Here is a 5,726-nt window from a genome sequence, read left to right on the forward strand (position 1 = left end):
ATGATCACTGAGTGGAATGCTGGTCCTCTCTAGAGTCTAGAACCAAAAGCAGGTTCTCCCAGATCTGCCTGACCTCACAGAGATTGAAGCATACCTGCCAAAGTGCTAAAGTATGGATGCTGGATGTGGTAGTTAGGTTCAGGTGTCATCTTGGCCAGGTGAAGGTGCCTAGTTCTGTTGCTGTGGGCATGAGCCAATGGGACATGAACCTCATGTGTTCCTGATTACATCTGCAGTCGGCTAGGAGGCGTGCCTGCTGTAATGAATGATGTTTGATTTAATTGGCTGGTGCTTAAATGAGACAGCTCAATGTAGCACAGCCCAAGCAGCTCAGCATACCTCATCTCAGCACTCGCAGCTCAGCCCAGGCCTTTGGAGATGCAGGAAGGAATCAACCCGGGGAAAGTTGTTGGAACCCAGAGGCCTGGAGAGAAGACCAGCAGAGACTACCCTGAGCCTTCCTACGTAAGAAAGCACCTCAGTCGAAAGTTAGGAAAGAACCTTTCCTCTGAAGAACTAGTGAAATAATTCTCCTTTTATTAAAAGCCAATCCATCTCTGGTGTGTTTCATTCTGTCAGCTAGCAAACTAGAACACTGGACAACCAGTTGTGAAACTCCTAAGGTGGGGACCCAAGAATAGCTCATGCCTATGTGCACCAAAGGACAGATACCAGAATGTTTATAAAAGCTTTATTCTTAATAGCCAAATAGTCAATGATAGCAGATGGGTAAATAAATGATGGCATATTCATATAATGGATATATACAGCAGTGAAAGAGATCAAATTTCTAATAAATGCCACAACCTAGATGAATTTCCCAGACATAGCATTGAATGACTATTACGTACTCTTTGCCTTCATATGCATGGAATCAGACATTAAATACTTTAATGTCTGAATCCATGTGTATAAAATTGGTGGGAGGAGGTAGAGGTAGCTCCTTCCTGGAAGAGAAATAAAGGTATTGTGGGGATGCTAGAAGTGTTCTATATCTTGTGGTCTATACATATGTTAAAATTTCTCAAGCTGTACATTTCAGACTTGCACACTTTATTGTAATTTGAATGTCAATTTTTATTTAAGAACAACAAAAAAATGTTTCTAAAAAGGAATCTCATGCATATTGTTGAAATCTGGAGAGTTTTGACAGAAAAAGGAAGCACTGTGAAGATATATAATATCCAATATAACATCAGGGCAATGGTTGTTATATTGGATATTAATTACTGAGAGCCCTCTAGCTATGAAGTGGGTACAGATCCTTTTTTTTTTTTTGCCTCTATCAGTACTTCTCAACCAGTCTGCACATCGCAATCACCTCTGGAGCTCTGAAGAATTCCCTGATTGGAAATTCTGATTTACGGCACCTGGTCGTCTGCCATGGTTTTTTGTTGTTGTTTTTGTTTTTTTGCCCGGGCAGGCACCAGGAATCAAACCCAGGTCTCTGACATGGCAGGTGAGAACTCTGCCACTGAGCCACTGTTGCACCGCCCCCATCATGTTGTTTTTGTTTGTTTGTTTGTTTAACTCTTCCAGAGGATTCCACTGGGAAGCCCCAGTAGACAACCCTGCCCCTGGCATGGAACAATTCTCCTCCACCCAAAAGGCTCAGCCCATCCCAGGGGCTAGCAGATTTGTTTCTTAGACAAACAAGGCTGTGCAGAGAACACAAAGTGGCACAATTTGGTTATGTATGATATTTTATTTATTGGTGGGGGGAGGAATGCTTTAGGGTGTGTGTAATATTCATTGTATATTCCTCTTTTATTTCAAAGGTAAGTGCTCTGTTAGCTCATTCCTGTCCGTTGAGCTTTTAGTTCTGGCACTTATGTTTGATGTTGATTTTGGTTGCAGAAATAATCTCCATAACAAAACCTTGGTACCTACCCTCCCCACCCCTGAAGGTGATCAGCTGTCTGGGTTTGTCTGGGACTTTCCTGGTTTTAGCACTGAAAATCCCGTATCCCAAGAAACCCCTCAGTCCCAGTCCAGCAGGGATGGTTGGCCACTCCCAGTAAAACAGAGAATACTCTGAAATAGTTGTGGGTATGCTTTAGGGAAGGGAGATGGTGGATCTGGAAACTGCTGAGAATTCAGGGAAAACTCCAGCCCTGGAACTGAAGACAAGTATTTAGAGAATAGCTCTATTTCACGTTTCCAAATTCCTGCCCAATACCCACCCACTACACAGCTCAGTGGAGGTAACAGGCCAAGGAGCATTCCTAGTCTCAGCCATGCCGCCTCTCTTTTTTGTTGCATTGCATTACAAGGAAAAAAACTCACTCACCTCTAATTCCGTCCTTTTGCACAGTCTAAGAGGTGGCACTCTTGTCTCTGTGCCTTTAAAAGGGGCATCTTCTTTCCCCACTAAGAGGTGGCACTCTTGTCTCTGTGCCTTTAAAAGGGGCATCTTCTTTCCCCAGCGTTGGGGAAAATCTCCATAATCCCACTGGGCTCCCCAGTCTGGAGTCACCCCACCTTGGCTCTGTAAACTGACTTGAAGAATGATTTTACACCAAACCGTTTATGATTTTTTTTTCCCTTAAAAGAAAATTCACATGCAGTCTTTTTGCATGCTCAATACTTTGTATATCTGAAAGCAAACCCCCAGATGATGTGGGGTTTTATTTTCCACTCAAATATTGGAAGATGGGGGGGGGTCTGAATTAGATAATTTGTACAGATAGTTTTCTCTAGATTCTGAAATGACCAGAAAAGGGAAAGAAGGCCAGCCACTGTGAGCTTCACATGTGGGCAGTGTGCCTATTGGCAGCCTTTTATTATTATTATTTTTTAATAAGCATCCTTAACCTCTGGGCACTGATTCTGAGCTGCCTACTTCCCCTCTCCCTCGTGAGCCTACCATGTCCCTTTCCACGCAAAACCTGTTCCCCTGCAGATAGCCACATCTCGACCCTGCTCATTCTCACTGGTCATGGCTGTTATCTAAGAAACGGTGCTCAGCTTTCTGTCTGGTGATAGAGCTCTTGAGTGTCATCCCCATGTGATTAATAAAGCGCACCCGCTCCCCTCCATAGACAGATTTGCACTGTTTTTGGTTCGCTCCATGAAGATTTACTTGAAAGAGACAGTACTCAGAAAAGACAGTGGAATTCTTCATAAACATGAAAGATGACAACAGGCAGGAAAAAAATCACTCAAAGTAGAATCAATTTTTCATATCTACCACTAACTATCTATGAGGCCTCTGTTGCCTCTTGAAACCTTGGTTTACTCCTGCTTTCCATGGTCCCTTTCAGCTCTAAAAGTCTGTGATCTTTCTAATTTGCTGCACTATCTCCCACTCCTCCCACATTATTTATTTCCAATGCATAGTTAGCAGAAACTGAGTATATGTTGGAAACAAAATAAGCTAATACATGATTCCAATACAATGCCTTAGTATAGATTAAAGAAGTCACTTTAAAAATCCATAGGATAATAGTCCTGGCATAAAGGTGGATATACTGACCAATGGAATTGAATTGAGTGCTCAGAGATAGACCTTTTCATCAATGGACAATTGATTTTTGATAAGGCAGTCAAGACAACCCATCTGGGACAATGCAGCCTCTTCAACAAACGGTGTTTGGAGAACTGGATATCCACATGCAAAAGAATGAAAAAGGATCCATATCTCTCACCCTATACAAAAGTTAATTCAAAATGGGTCAAAGACCTAATAGACTTAAGATTATAGAGCTTTTAAAAGAAAATGTAGCGAACTATCTTATAAACCTTGTAATGGGAGTGGTTTCCTAGATCTTACACCCAAAGCACAAGCATTGAAGAAAAGAAACAGACAAATGGGAATCTCCTCAAAATTAAACACCTTTGTGCATCAAAGAACTTTATCAGGAAAATAAAAAGGCAGCCTTTGCAATGAGAGAAAATATTTGGAAACCAGTTATCAAATAAGGGTTTGGTATCCAGAATATATGAAGAGATTATTCATCTCAAAAACAAAAAGACTAACAACCCAATTTAAAAATAGGCAAAAGACATGAACAGCCACTTTTCAGAAGAGGAAATACAAATGGCTAAAGGCACATGAAAAGATGCCAACTTCACTAGCCAATCAGGAAATGTAAATCAAACCCACAATGAGATATCATCTCACACCCACCAGAATGGCCATTATCAAAAAAACAAAAACAAAAACAGATAACGACAAGTGCTGGAGAGGATATGGAGAAAGTGTCACACTTATCCACTGTTGTTGGGAATGTAAAATGGTACAACCACTGTGAAAGGCAGTTTGGCGTTTCCTCAGGAAGCTAAGTATAGAAATGCCATATAGTCCATCAATCCCATTACTAGGTATGTATTTGGAGGAACTGATGATAAGGACACACAAATGGACATTTGCACACTGAGGTCTAGAGCAGTATTATTTACAATTTCCAAGAGACAGAAACAGCCCAAATGTCCATCAACAGATGGGTGGCTAAACAAGCTGTGGTATATACAGACGATGGAATATTACACAGCTGTAAGACAGAATAAAGTTATGAAGTATGTAACATCGTGGATGAACCTTGAGGACATTATACTGAGTGAAATTAGCCAGAAACAAAAGGTCAAACACTTTATGGTCTCACTAATGTGAACTAACATTAATGAGTGAACTTTGAAAGTTAAAATTAAGAGCACAGGTTATCAGGAGATAGAAATCGGGTAGAGTTTGGCCATTTGGTGTTGAGGGAATACAGATTGTGCAACAGGACTGATTTGTAAAAATTCAGAAATGGATAGCACAATACTACCTGATTGTGGCACAATAATAAAGTACACTGAATGAAGCCAAGCGTGAGTATGATTGAGGAAGAAGAGCTGGAGGCATGTATGAAACCAGAAGGCAAGATACAGGATGAAGGCTGAGATGGTATAATTTAGGAATGCTAGAGTGGACAATTGTGGTGATTAAATGTACAAATATAAAAATGTTTTTGCATTAGGGAGAACAAATGAATGTTAACATTACAAGGTGTGGAAAATGGATGGTATACAGGAAAAAGTATACTCAATGCAAGCTAGGATCTATAGTCAACAGTAACGTTGTAATACTCCATTGAATGTAACAAAGGCATTATGCCAAAACTAAATGTCAACAAGTGGGGGGTATGGGGAATGGATACAGATTCTTTGCTGAAGAAAAGGAAATATCTTCATATAGATTTATGGTGCCAAAGGCATGTCTATTTCCTTAGGTTGAATTGTATGATGTGCGAATAAAACTGTTTAAAAATGAGCAGAGAGAAACAAGTGCTTGAGACTAATGTGGAGACAGAGATGTACCTATTCACTGTCAGTAGGGAAATGAGAGGTGCAGCCCCTTGGAGGGCAGTGTGGTGGCTCCACAGGAGGCTAGGGGTGGGGTTACCGTATGATACTGCACCCCATTGCTAGGTGTATACCTGGAGGAACTAAGAGTGGAGACAGGAATGGACATTTGCACAGTGGTTTATATGGCAACAGTGTTCATGATTCGCAATGGATGGAGGTGGCCTAAGGATACAACTGAGGGAAGGAAGGTGGAACTGTGGTTTAACATAACAACGGACTACTGAATGGCTGCAAGAAGGAATGAAGTTATGAGGCATGTAACTAGGTGAATGAACCTGAAGGACGGTATGTTGAATGAAATGTCAGAAACAAAAAGACAAATATTACCATGCCTCACTCATATGGACTAACTATAATATACAAATCTGGAGACCTGA

Source organism: Tamandua tetradactyla, chromosome 25 (genome assembly GCF_023851605.1).
Source record: "Tamandua tetradactyla isolate mTamTet1 chromosome 25, mTamTet1.pri, whole genome shotgun sequence".
NCBI lineage: Eukaryota > Metazoa > Chordata > Mammalia > Pilosa > Myrmecophagidae > Tamandua > Tamandua tetradactyla.